Source organism: Palaemon carinicauda, chromosome 10, assembly GCF_036898095.1.
Source record: "Palaemon carinicauda isolate YSFRI2023 chromosome 10, ASM3689809v2, whole genome shotgun sequence".
NCBI lineage: Eukaryota > Metazoa > Arthropoda > Malacostraca > Decapoda > Palaemonidae > Palaemon > Palaemon carinicauda.
This window is the reverse complement of record NC_090734.1, coordinates 43,082,568-43,097,567: the sequence shown is the minus strand read 5'-3', so window position 1 is coordinate 43,097,567 and position 15,000 is coordinate 43,082,568. Positions and strand designations below refer to the sequence as shown.

Genomic DNA, 15,000 nt, shown 5'->3' with positions numbered 1-15,000 from the left:
AAAATTCATAAACACAAGACTAAGGCAAATCCTAAAAAATATCAATAAATTGTACAAACACCAACACGGTTTGAGGACAGGGGGATGCACTGATACTGCTCTTATGGTAATTCACGAAACAATAGCCATGAACCAAGTAAATTAAAAACACTAATGGAATATAATCTGACCAGATATCTCCAAGGCATTTGATAAAGTCTGGCATGGTGGCTTCAATTATAAAATACTCTAATTGTAACTACCAATAATCATGGAAAAACTCTCAAATTACATTAAAGACAGAACTGTCAGAATACGCAACTGAGATGGAAAACTGGGACAAACAATAGATATAAAAAGTGGGCTTCCAAAGGGAGCCATACTATCCCTAACTCTTTACTATCTACACAGCAGATATGGCAACCATCCTAGAGTATGCCATAAGCTATGACTATGCAGATGATATCACAGAGGTTATCCAAAAGATTTATGAAAATATAAACCACAAGAAAAAACAAAAAAGCAAATTATTACAGAAATTGTTGGAGAATAAAAACAAACAGCAATAAATTCATGCTCTATCAGTATATAAAAGCAAGCCATTGCCAATAAAAGTTAAAAACACAAATATCTCATTTAATAGCGGTTAAAATCCTTAGTCTATATATTGAAAGAGCTGGCATATTATATGAACAAAAAATCTAACTGGCAAAACACAGAAAGGGGGCATTGAAATAATTCAAACTATTGGATAAAAACATAAGAATAAATCTTTAAAAAAGCCTGATAAGACCTCTACTTCAATAACCAGTAGCACCTGCAATGGCGCAAAGAAAAAGGAAAACCATACAAACATTTCCAAATAGAAACTTAAGTAACATTCATGGCCAAAACCAAAGCCATAACAACAATAATAATAACAATAACACTCGATAATTTATATAATCTTGAACCATTTACCACCAGGTACCACAGAAGGGCCACACAAGCTTGGGAAGGATTTAAAACATTTGCCTAGAACTTACAACAAGTGAGGAAATAATTGACAGCCAAAACAGGCATTGCTGGAAGACAAGGATAACTCCACTTATTGCTCAGGACAAACCAAATCCAGGGTACTAAAATCAAACTAAAAGATAAATAAACAACAATAAATAAACAAACCCTAGAAAAAGAATAATCATGATAACAAAAGTCCCTCGGAGGCTGGCAAGAAAAATCACCTCCTGGTAGTCCACAATAATAATAATATAATAATAATAATAATACTTTATTTCCAAATAAATACATTGGTTATTATACATTATTTATAAAGCAACATATAGAATAGTGATTACTGATATTGTGATTTCATTAAAATCTAACATTTACATGAGAGATGCTTCCATATAAATCTTTTGACTATCAACTAAAATACATTTGGTCCACTGCTTGCATTAGTAGGACTTTAAAGTAGAGATAAAATAACTTAAAATGGTAAAACTCATTAAAATTCTATACTGTGTGCAAAATTACAGTAGACCCCATAAAACATTAAAAACTGATATTCACAAGTACATTAAAACCAATCCACAAATATGTAACTAAAATCTTGTAGAAAACATATATTTCCTGAGATTTGCTTTAAAAGTGTCTATATTCGATGTTGTTTTCAATGAATCAGGTAGGGTATTCCACATCGTTGGTCCTCGTACCGTAAAGCATCTACTTCCCAAGTCTGTGTTAGTTCTCGGTATATAAAGGTCATTATTCTGTCTCGTTCGTCTGTCCCTCCCAGCTCCAACTGTTAAAAACGTAAAAAGCCAAGTCGGTATTAAACTACGCACAACTTAAAAAACTCCCACACAAATCTCGAATTTAATTCTTCCTTCAACATTTAACCATTCTAATTTATCTAAAATTGGTGATGCATGATCATATTTTTTTTTTTGGCCCTACCATCAACTACTTTTGCCGCTAAGTTTTGTACTTTTTGAACCCGTTGTAATTGTTGTTTAGTAGTACTTCCCCAAATCTTTAAACAATAATTTATTATGCTCAGTGCAAGAGACTGAACTACCATCGCCCTCATGTCAATATCTAGTCTGTCTTTAATTCTGTTTAAATATATTAAGGTTCCATTCACTTTTCTACATATTTCAGATACGTGCACATCAAAAAGCATATATTGGTCAAAATGAATGCCCAGATTTTTTAAGTGTACACTTCTTTCAATTTGATGGCCGTTAAAGTTTAGGACGGTATCTAATGGGATTTGTGATATATACTGCCTTGTACCAATGAATAGGAATTTAGTTTTTGATTCATTAACATTTAAACCATTTAATTGAAAATATCGCAGTCCTGCTTCTAATATAGCTTCTGCCTTTGTGATAAGAGTGGGTATATCATTTATACTACCTGCAATTAAAAATTGACTATCGTCTGCATATTGTACGAGAAGATAGTCTTCTAAAAATTTTGCCATATCTTTGAAATAGTCCTGTATGAAATCAGCCATATCATTGATGTGAATAAGAAAAAGCACGGGGCCTAAAATAGAGCCCTGGGGAACTCCAAAATGTACTTGCTTACGAGAAGAAATAGTATTATCTAGTCTGACTATTTGAAAACGATTTTTAAGGCATGGTGTTGGCACAAAAAACTACAAAAAAGTGCTATTGAGTCTGCCCCAGTTTTTTTCACCTTCCACTGTACTTCATTTTAACACTTTCCCTTCCAATCCTTCCAAAATCCTAATTCACCCTCCCTTCCTCCACCTATCCTATCCCCCCTATACGTTAGATGTACCTGTATATCGGTACAGTTACATCTCGCCCCATATCCGCCACAGACATGGTCATGTGGATTATCTCTCTCTCTCTCTCTCTCTCTCTCTCTCCTCTCTCTCTCTCTCTCTCTCTCTCTCTCTCTCTCTCTCTCTCTCTCTCTCAATGATGTGATTTGGGCAATTTCGACATCAATTTACAAAAATATATTTCTAAAAAAAACAGTGATAATAAAATTGATCTTTTGAATGTCAAAAAATTCAATGAAATACTGGAGTTTATGGTAAACTCTCGTTTTATGGTTACACTTTTACTCTCTCATATACAGTATTATTCATCTTCACACAAATAGCCATTTTATTTCCTGTCCATGAATTGTTTTCATAATCGTAACTGATTTGGGAATACAAAAGGTAATCACTTACTAAACAAATATTGATTTCCAATTGTTTGTGAACGAACATTCAAGATAAAATTTCAGGAAATTAAAATCTTCATCAGACAACAAATTCAACCTTTGGTAATCACACCCTTACGTTTTTACTGGCTTTTTGAACACATCTCTCTAGCTCTGCTCTGCTACACATTTCTGCCCCGAGGTGAAACTTGCAACAACTTCTGGGTTTTAGAAAAGAATATACTACGTAAGGATATCCATATTCTAAATCCAATTTCATATAAAATAGTGTTCTATGTGCAACATGTCCACTGATATATTTGGATGAGCTCATTTTTTTTTTACAAGAAATCTGTTTAAATTAAGAGATAATAATCACTGCCTCTAACAAAGCGATACTTTTTCTTTCCTGCTAGTAGCGTAGGTTTTGCCAGTGGTTAATACCCGAGTTTTCCACAGCTAGATGCCGAGAATAAAATTCCCAACGTGGTACTGGGATCTGGCTCCCAATGGCACCTTCAAGTATGGCTATGATTCAGGAGACAACCTTTATGAACAGTCAATGACACAGGCTCCTGGAGAGGTCTCTTGAGCATTCAGTTACAAAGACGCTACAGGAGTGGATATCAAGCTTCTTGAGTATACAGCTGATAAGCAATAATTTCTCCCTCGCAGAGGACACCTGCCTCTGGAACTTGGAGTGATTTTAGAGTGAAAGTAAGAGGAATATCTACTGCAGCAGCAGGTAATCACGTTATTCCATTCATTGCTTCATCTCCCCAATACCTGCTCCTGCTCCAGCAGCAGTTGTTCTACTAAAATTTGCAGAAATAAGGTCTGCTGGAGGCAATACAAGTTATAGCTTTGGATATGATACCTCTAGCAGTTCCCGCTCAGAATTTGCGGATTGCTGTAACTTGGTAAAAGGACAATACTCTTTTGGTGTGAGTGATGGAATCAACCGTGCAATCAATTACACTGCAGGATCGGACGCTGGTTACATTGCTGAAGTAGATACACTTCCTATTGGGCCTGCCGTCCCTGGAGCAGAATTTCAACTGGAACTATTCTTCCTATCCTCACAGAAGATGAAGCTAAATCCTTGGCCACAACCACATCCTCTGCACCTATTCTGCTCTTCAAACATATTCAGCCCCTTCTGTATCATCCATCTCCCCCACCTATCCTATAGAGTCTCTGGCATTCAAAATTTTGCTAGTACTAAGTCAACAACCACTCGTCAAGAAACACCTTTTATTCCTTCAGTTATGATACTGGAGATAGTGCCAGATCTGATAATCCCGATGCTGACTTGAATGTTGAAGGATGTGACAGCTTTGTTCCTCCAAACGGAAAAAGGCTTGATTTCAATTATGTTGTGGGATCAGCCACTGTATTTGTTGCTACAGGAGATCACCTTCCCTCAGCTCCTGATACGGATTTTGGCTCCAGAACTAGCAGAGTAGTCCCTTCACCAGTGGTGAATGTTTACTCTTCTCCTAAATCTGCTCAACAGTAACAGGTCGAAATACCATTGCTGCACAAACCCCTGTCGAAGTGGCTCAGGTAACAAGCTCTGCTAGTAATGAGGACAACTATAATTCTGTTTATGAGACATCAAGCAGCTCTCGGTCAGAATCATCTATTGCTCAAAACTATGTTAATGCACAATATTCCATTGTTGCTGATGACAGAATTAGTAGAGCAACTAAGTTCACTGTTAATGCAGATACCAGTTGATCCTACAGTTACTGGAACAGAGTTTGGCATTCCCACTGGAAAAATATTTCTTATTCTCTCAGATGAGGAAGCAAATACTTCGGTTGCTGCCACTTCTGGATATAGCTCCAACCATACAGCACCACCAACAGGATCTTCTGCTGTAGTTCATGCTGGTACCGCTTCACTCACCAAGACTGCTGGTTCTTGCATTTCTGAAGCCTCCTACTCTTTTAATTATGATGCAAGTTACAGTGAACGATCTGAAAGTGCAGATGCAGACCGTAATGTTAAGAGCTCTTATAGCTTTTTACCCCCTGGCGGACAAAGCCAGGGGGTAATTACGTAGCAGGATTAGATACTGGCTTTATTGCTATTGCATATAATCTTCCAGTAGCTTCCGGTGTTATTTCTGTATAGGAGTTGATAGAAAAACACCTGACACTAGTGTAAAGCATATATTGCTACTAGTTATTTTCACCCAGCACATGCTCCAGCATCAATATGTGTTGTGGCTCCTGCAGAAGAGGCCCAGGTAAGAAGTTCTGCTGCAGATGATGGAAGCCACAATTTTTCCTATGTAAGTGACAGTAATTCTCGTTCGAAATCTGCTGATACTTACAATTTTGTCACTGTACACTATGCATTAAGGGATAACTATCGAATCAACAGGAAAGTTGACTACATTGGCTCTGAGACTGGATAGATAACAAAAAGAGACTCTCTCTCTCTGTTGGACCTCTTGTTACTGAAACTTAGAGTGGAGTTTCTACCAGACGAATCCTGCTTTATTTTTTTTAATTTTTTTTTATTTATTTATTAAACTGAGGGCAATGGCATTGCTGGACTTAGTACTGCTAGTGGAGCAGCCCCACTTTTGAAGTCATATGGTACCAATGATGGATCAGCAGTTCTTGTTGATGCCTCATATTCCTTCTCTTTTGCTTCTAGCAGTTACTCCCGAAATGAAGAAGCTGGTGCTGAAGGAGATATAGTTGGTTCTTACACTTACTTGGACAAAGGAAATGAACTCATGGTGAAATTTGTCACTGATCAAAAAACTAGGTTCCTGCTGGAAGGATACCCTTCACCCAGTCCTGCTAGTGCTGCACAAGCTTCTGCTGCTTTCCCTTCTAGGACTGCAGCTGCTGCTTCTGTTGCATCATATTCAGTTCCATCCCGTGCTGCAACCTCACCAGCTATACCTGCATGCCGATCTTCACCACAGAGATGATCGCTCTATGCAGGTCACTCATGCTATATGGTTGGCGACATTCTCCTTCTTCAGTACAATACAGTGAACAAGGATAAATATGGCCATGTCATCACTGTACTTCATCGCTAATGTTAAAATCTTTCTATTCAGATCCATTGCTCTGATTTCTAATTATCTTTAAATTTTACCAATTATATAAATATTCTCCTTGATATCACTTCATTCATATTTTGTTCTAAATCAAATCCAAAATCAAATGTCTTATATAATTTTTTTTTACAACTTTATCAATGATTGTGGACCCCTTAAACACTGCACGTCTTGAGAACTTCCTGTCTGTAGTGTTGTATATAGTTATCTTAATTCCTCACAGAATATAATCCAGATGCAAGCAAAGTGAAAAATATTCATGAAAAGAATGTAACTAATAAAAAATAGAAAATAAATCATGAACCTTTTTTTCGTCAGATAAAATGTGTTAATTTTCACAGTCGTTTCCTCTATGTCTTGTAAAGATGTACTATTCATGTTTTTATATAAACGAGAGTAAAAGGAAAACCTTAACACGAATTTCATTTCATTTCACAAATATATTCAATAAAACTATTATTCTGCTTTTCCCTAATCTGAAGGATATTTATATTTTCATATTTATTTTCATCTTACCGTCTAAAAGTTGAAATCTTACTCTCATTAGAATGGACTGCAGTGTCCATACTTTTATTAAGACATGTTAATTACTTTTCTTTTCCATGGAGGAAGATATCAGTCTCAAATAAATCCTTGGCCACTGTGTTATCATTGCAGCAATTAGCAGGCTAAATATATGGCCCCGTCAAAACATGTTTAATAATGTGTGCCACCCTTTGTTTTGGTTCTTGCGAAGGGACCCAACAAGCAATTGATCATCAGGTTAATTTTGCTATATGAGCCTTTTTACTCTGCCTTTAAAAAAATATAAAAGAAAAAATATACATATGAGTAATGTTATTTCAATGCATGTATGATGAATCTGGGTCAAGTTATAAAAGGAAACTAAAATATTTAAGATTGTATATATTTTCAAAACAAATAAAAGAAAAGATTAATAAACTACAATGGGAAAAGATATCATGGTTGCAAACAGAGTATTCGTCCAAAACCACCACGCCAATCCCTTACATTGAGAAAAGGATAGATATTAGTCTACTATCTAAACACCAGAGACAACCAGTCCATGGCCCTGTCCTCTTTCCCAACATTGTACAAGACCCTCAACAGGAAAGCAAATTATACCAGGGTACCCTCACAAAAGTAAGGAAAATTCGAACCTTCATAGGAACTTCATAAACAAAATGCAAATAATAAGATTTGGTGAAAGCATGGAATGCACATATTAATCACACAAGCACAATTATTGTGATTACACACTACAGCAGTTTGCCTGTGTCACAATTGGTACTAGCAAGCACTCTCATTGGAATATTAGGTATGTAATTTTGTCTCATTTTAAAAGATCTTATCAAGCTCACAAAAACTGCAGTAACACTTCTATAAATCTTACACACAGGGCTGGCTTTTGGCCTGCAGTTATTTGGCACTTCATAACAATCAAGATATCAAAACACCTATTCATCTGCACTTAACGGACTTAGCTGAGTATACACTCCACTCAAATAAGAATGATAGTCTACAAGTCATAAACTAAACTTTTGGATTTCCTTTCTTTCAGCACAGGTTTATCTCCCTCACGTACCCATACATAACTGGGGTAACTGAAGGTGTTCTACCCTGTGCCTTGGGATGGAACACTGATCTAAAATAGTATCAGAGCATAATTTGTGTGAAACGTTTTTGAATTCAGTACACAACTCACTGAAATATAAGTGTTTGACATCTCACATATCAAGTATAAAAGTCACTTTAATTCAAGCGTCTGACGTCGCACATGACAGTGGGCCTGATATTGGGAAGTACCACAGAAGATCTACTACTGATATTCCCTTATTAATATCCATCATATGGAAGTTTCTCTAGAATCTGTATTTGGTTATACATAATGTGAAACAAGTATTTTATGAAGCGAGGTCAGTGACTTTTGGTTTCAATAAAGTGACATCAAAGGGAACTAAGGAATCATATCTCATCTAAAAATATAGCTGGTAATATTACCATTGGTAGGCTGTAGTGCTTGTTTTATTTTGTTCTAACATTCTGGAAGTCAATGGTGCACGTATTTGTGGTATTCAAACAAATTATGTCGAAAAGGCTAGTAATATAACAGTTCCTCTAGGGTTGCTTATGTCCGGGGATATGGATTGTTGCAGCAGTAATGGTTTAAAATAACTTGGATATTTTGGCTTGGTATAATCAAAGGAACTTAGCCTGAGGCCTCATGTGTTGTTACTTGACTTTTTACTCTCAATAGCTTCCCTTTTTTTTTGTTGGAGACTTACACTAACGCTGCATAGACATAGGAGTGTTGAGGTGAGTATGATATACACCCAAAAACTTTTATTTCTGTGTTGAGACATTCCACTTCCATTCCAATAATGGATTATCTGTAGGCGGCATATTGTAACTATGATTTCCATCAGTTTAATGATGTATTATCCAGGGAATGTTTCAATCCTGCTTCAGTGTGATGACTGTAAAAACAATGCATTTCCTATTAAAAAGATGTTCTAACCTCGAAGGTCTTCTTGGCATTAGGTCAACAATATCCTTGGTGTAGTAAATCAGGAAAAAGAAACACTATCTTTTTAGTGAGTCATAGGATTTGACTGTAATTCACTACAACAGACTGTTTGAGATAAGGCTAAGCTTACCGATGTAAGTCCTATATTGATACGTACTGACACATGCTAGTACTTTAAATTGTGAATCATGGACACAAAACCTGTCAACTTTCATGTAATACCATAAAGATCATTAATGTTATCAAAATATGCAAATTGATAAATTAATATAAAACAACTAAGATTACTAGTATCTTAGGTATTTAGATTTATCAGAAAATTTTACAACTACAAGATTAAGTTTAAATTTAGGACAACTTAAACTGCAGGTAGTTTGCAATTTTTACCACCACAACTTTAGGTTTAGATTTGGGACAACATACGTTGCAGATAGTTTACAGCATTTAGATTTAGATTTGGAACAATATACACTATAGGTATTTTGAAAAATGTTACAACCATCATTTTAGATTCGAATTTTGGACAACACATTGCAAATATATTACAAATTTTACCACCTCAAAATTAAGTTGAAATTTGGGAAAACATATATTGAAGATAGTTTTCAAGTAGTTCCACAGTATGATAAGGTTTAAATTTGGGATAATATACACTACAAGTAGTTTGCAGATTTCACCACCACAAGATTAGGTTCAAATTTGGGACTATATACACTGCAGATAGTTTTAAATTTTACCCCCACAAGATCTGGTTTAAATCTGGAACAACATACATTGCAGATAGTTTGCAAATTTTACCACTATAAGATTATGTTTAAATTTAAATCAATAAACACCGAAGGTACTTTGCAAATTTTACTACCAAAAGATTATGTTTGACTTTGGGATAATATAATCTGCAGGTAGTTTGCAAATTTTGCCACTACAACATTAGGTTTAAATTTGGGACAGTATACACTGCAGGTACTTTTCAATATTACCACCATAAGATTAGTTTTAAATTTGGGACAAGATACATTATAGATATTTAGCAAATTTTATCACCTGGAAAGTAAGTGGAAATTTTAGACGAAATACATTAAAGCTAGTTTCCAAATTTTACCAATACAAAATAATTTTTAAGTTTGGACAAGATATATTACAGATAATTTGCAAATATGCAAGATACATTACAAATAAAATACGCAGTGCATTTTAAATAATATCCCTAAATACTTCCAATCAATTGCCTCATTTATTTTGCTAACTTCATTATTTGTTTGATGTGTGAGTAAAGATCTGGCAATGATTTTAGGCTTCTGAAAGCGTTGTGAACGTTATAGATGTTGTCGAAGCAAAGATTTGACAGTAATTTTAGCCTTTTGGAAGCGTTTTAATCATTATAGAGGCGGTCTAAGCGAGGATCTGGCAGTGATTTTTGCCTTCTGGAAACCTTGTAAATGTTATTGATGTTGTCATTTTAGCCTTCTGGAAGCGTTGTAAATGTTATAGATGTTATCTGAGCAAAGATCTAACAGTAATTTTTAGCCAGGGCACCAGCCACCCGTAAGATACTACCGCTAAAGAGTTATGGGATCATGTGACTGGTCAGACAGTACTACATTTGATCCTTCTCTCTGGTTATAGTACATTTTCCCATTACCTACATACACACCGAATAGTCTGGCCTATTCATTATATATTTTCCCCTGTCCGCATACACCTGGCAACACTGATATTCCTAAAGAATTCTTCTTGTCCCAAGAGGTTAACTACTGCTAAGTAACTGTTCAATGGCTCCTTTCCTCTTGGTAAGGGTTGAGGAGTCTCTCTAGGTATGGTAAAGTATCTCTTCTAGGAGAAGGACACTCCAAAATCAAACCATTGTCTTCTAGTCTTGGTTAGTGCCATAGCCTCTGTACCATGGTTTTCCACTGCCTTTGATTGGAATTCTCTCATTTGGGGGTACACCCGGGTACACTACTCTATCTAATTTTTCTTCCTCTGGTTTTGTTAAAGTTTTAATAGTTTATATGGGAAATATTTATTTTGATGTTGTTACTGGTCGTAAGATATTAAATTTTTTTTGTTTCCTTACGTCATTGGGCTACTTTTCTGTTGGAGCTCATGGGTTTATAGCATCCTGCTTTTCTAGAAAGGGCTTTAGCTTAACAAGTAATAATAATAATAATAATAATAATAATAATAATAATAATAATAATAATAATAATAATAATAATAATAATAATAATAATAATAATAATAATGAAGTTGTTACCAGAACACAACTAATTTCACACAAATTTTAACTCAAAACATATAACTATCATTTTGATTTTCTTGTTGTAGTTTCCGAATAAACGTATTACGATTTTTATAATCAATAGATACGATGATGAACTGGCCTGAAAGCGTAGCCATGAAAGCATAATACAACAAACTCAAGGTCTCAACTGGGAAATCGTTTTTTTTTGTGTGTGTGTGAAAGATGACACACTCTCTCTCACACACACACACACACACACAAAAAAATTCAGTAACCAATGAAAGGATTCTCCTTAATAGTATCTAATTATTATACTTAAATTTGAGTCTGTGAGTCTAGGAATACCATAAAAAGAAAACTATGAGAAGTAGAACAGGATAGTTGGGATAGACCAAGGGGACTTTTTTTTTTTATTTTGATAATAAATTAGTCAGGTATATTAGTTTTTAGCTATCGGTACAAAAACATATTACAGGATAAAATAAATGATATACGGTTATTATTATTCTCATTTGGAAAATAATTTCTTCTGGAGAATATTACTTGATGAACTAAGATATAATTCTCTTTTCCAATAACACACATACTTACAAACAAAAAAGGTACATTTTTTTAAAGAAGTAAACTGATATATATACCTATATAACAACTACAATAATTAAAAAAAAATAATAATAATAATTCAGTTATTCTTCGACTGAACGACCTCTCCAGGGCCCTTTCCCTCCCTGATTTTATTCCAGGTTCGAAGGAGGAGAATTTGCATACAGTGGTCATGTCCAATGCTACGCGAACGAACAGAGGGATGAACAGACAATCGAACAAACGCGATTAGGACATGTATTAATTGCTAAAGTAAATCAGTTTTCGATACACTTACATCTCGGCCCATATCCGCCACAGATATGGCGACTTGGATTAGCTTAGTAAATAGTACGTCTCTCTCTCTCTCTCTCTCTCTCTCTCTCTCTCTCTCTCTCTCTCTCTCACACACACACACACATACAAGCACAATATGATTAAGACAACATCGTCGAAAAAGGTTTAAAAAAATCGTCAAGCTATACAAGTGTTCTTTTGAATGAATAAATGATTGGTAATTATATAGTATAATAAAATCATTGATCACTTATGCCAATTGGAGTATGCTTGATAAAATATGAATAACTTATCCAAAAAAAGCTAAATATCTTAACAATGAAACATTTGAATATGAAAGAATGCCAAAGGATTTATGCTTATTGACAAAAAATATTAATGATAAACTAGTATTTTGGGGTACTTCTTACTTTTTGTTTTGCAATTTATCTTATATTCAGCTCAGAATATATTTCACTTTAATTCCCTAAATTATTTTCATACTTGTAATTAGCATTTAGAAAAACAAACACAGTCTCACAAATAATACCTCACTAAACAGGTATTGTTTTTCCATAGTTTTTAAAGTATCGTTCCAAATGTTTATTTATGAAGTGGCAAATTTAACCCCAGTTTAACAACAGACCTAACAAAAGGAATTCACTTGCTTTTTTATTGTCTTCGTTGACATACCTCCCTGGTTGGCGTCTGATAAAATAATCTTCTTAAAAGCGTGACTTTTAGAAAGAAATAAATCTCAAGCACACACTTATACATTCACAGAACTGTCATTGTGTAATGATATCGGTAACTTTGATCCCATTTCATATAAAATAGAGTGCTATGTGTAACATGTCCACCGATGAAATAGGATGATTTGAATTTTCTATGACAATATATTTGTTAAAATCAAGATTTGATAATCATTGCCTCTCACAAAGCGATACTTCTCCATTCCTGCAGGTGGTGTTGCCCTTGCCGATAGTTAGCAGCCTGAGTGTAACACAGCCAGATGCCAAGAATAAAATGCACACAGAGGGACTTGGATCTCGCTCCCAGTGTTATTTACTACACTCTGACGGCAATTTTAAATATGGATGCAATTCAGAAGACGGCCTTTATGAACAGTCAATGGAACAGGTATTTGGAGAAGTCTCTAGAGCATTCGGATAAAAAGACTCTACAGAGGCTGATATCAAGCTTGAATTTACAGTTGACAAGAGAGTATCCCTCCTTCGTGGAGGACACCTGCTTGTGGGACCTGAGGGTGATTTTAGACCAAAAGTAAGATCAGCATCTACTGCAGCAGGAAGTAGTCCTGTTATTCCATACTGAGCTCCATCTCCATCCCGTGCTGCTGCTCCATCAGCAGTTGTTCTACTACAATTTGCAGGAATAAGTTCTGCTTGAAGCAGTGGAAGCTTAGGGTATGATACCCCTAGCAACTCCCACTCAGAATCAGCCGATTCTTGTAACTCTGTAACAGGACAATACTCTTCTGTTACAGATGATAGAGTCAACCGTACAATCAAATATATTGCATGGTCAGACACTGGTTATATGGCTCAAAGAGATTCACTTCCTGTTGGACTTTGTGTCTCTGAAGCTGAGAGCGGAATTCCAACTGGAAGGATTCTTCCCATTCTCACAAAAGGTGAAATTGATTCCCTAGCCGCAGCAATATCTTCTCCATCCTATTCTGCTCCTCAGACATATTCAGCACCTATTGTATCATCCACCTCCACCTCCCCAGCTGTATAGTCTCCAGCATTCAAAAAGGTTGCTAGTCCTAAGTCAACAACTACTGGATCCATTAGAAGGATACCATTTCTTCCATGTCCTCTAAATGTATAAGAATCTGATGATGTGTTGAAGAGGAACAGACACTAGCCAGCATCACCACCCATCAAATGCTTGCTGGACAGCCAGTACCCGCAAAATGGGAACGAGAGAGGAAATATCAAATCGACATCTGTTGAAATTTGTTAGATATATATTACATAATTTATTATCATTATTATTATTATTATTATTATTATTATTATTATTATTATTATTATTACTAGATAATTTAAAAGCAAAATATTAGAGCACTATGGAAGCCCATAGTACAGAGGCTACGGCACTAACCAAGACTAGAGAACAATGGTCTTATTTTGAAGTTCCATATCTCTTAAAAAGCTGCTTACCAAATCTATTTTTTTCATTTCTTTATGTAGCCCCTTGAGAGACGAATAATTGTTTGGTAATATTATTGTTGTCAAGTGTAGGAATACAGTAGAATATGGAGTAGGCAAGTACGCAACTAAAAACATTAGCCGTAACCAAAGAGAGGGATCTAATGTAATACCATCTGACTAGTCAAATTTTGGCTCCTTATATAAGTACAATTTTAGGTATATAATGTGTTTGTTTGTTTTTTTCCATTCATGTATTTGCATTAACAATAGTAGTTATTTTTTATCTTGCATTTTTTTTTAATTTTCTTTAAACTGGTCCACTCGTCCCAGGGGCGATTCAGCACTAAGCTTTAATTGAACTCCTCTCTCTCTCTCTCTCTCTCTCTCTCTCTCTCTCTTTCTCTCTCTCTCTCTCTCTCTCTCTCTCTCTCTCTCTCTCTCTCTCTCTCTCTCTCTCTCTCTCTCTCTACCATATTGTATCCACTTTTACGCGGATTCTAAAGATTAATTTGTAAATGAACCTCCAACATGTAATCTTCCCATTTCGAGTTCCGTCTCACATTGATCAAGAAAAGAAGCAGAAAAATAATGAAACTCATTTCAAAGGAAATACCCAATAAATCGATACCCAAAAAGGGAAGAGGAGATGAAAACATCTTTTGTTATAGGAAGGACACATATGTGAATATCTTTCTCTTATCAGCGCATTGGAATTGAAAGAAAATTCAATTATTTCTTCAATCTATATATTCAGAAATCTATCTATATTACTACTCATCTCTCTCGTTTTATGCTTTTCGTTAAAAAAAAAGTAACCTAAATATTATTCAGAGATAATTTAACACACTGCCTGTAGTTTAGTTAACAAATAAATGTTTTTAATTTTGTAATACATTCATTAACAATACGCATAATCTCCCTCTCTCTCTCTCTCTCCCTCTCTCTCTCTCTCTCTCTCTCT

General features: G+C 35.2%; 1 pseudogene; it reads left to right on the top strand.

The window, feature by feature from the left end:
- The window catches only part of LOC137647963 (uncharacterized), a 23,877-nt pseudogene extending 17,669 nt beyond the window's left edge, over positions 1-6,208 (top strand).
- Positions 6,209-15,000: the final 8,792 nt, after the last annotated feature.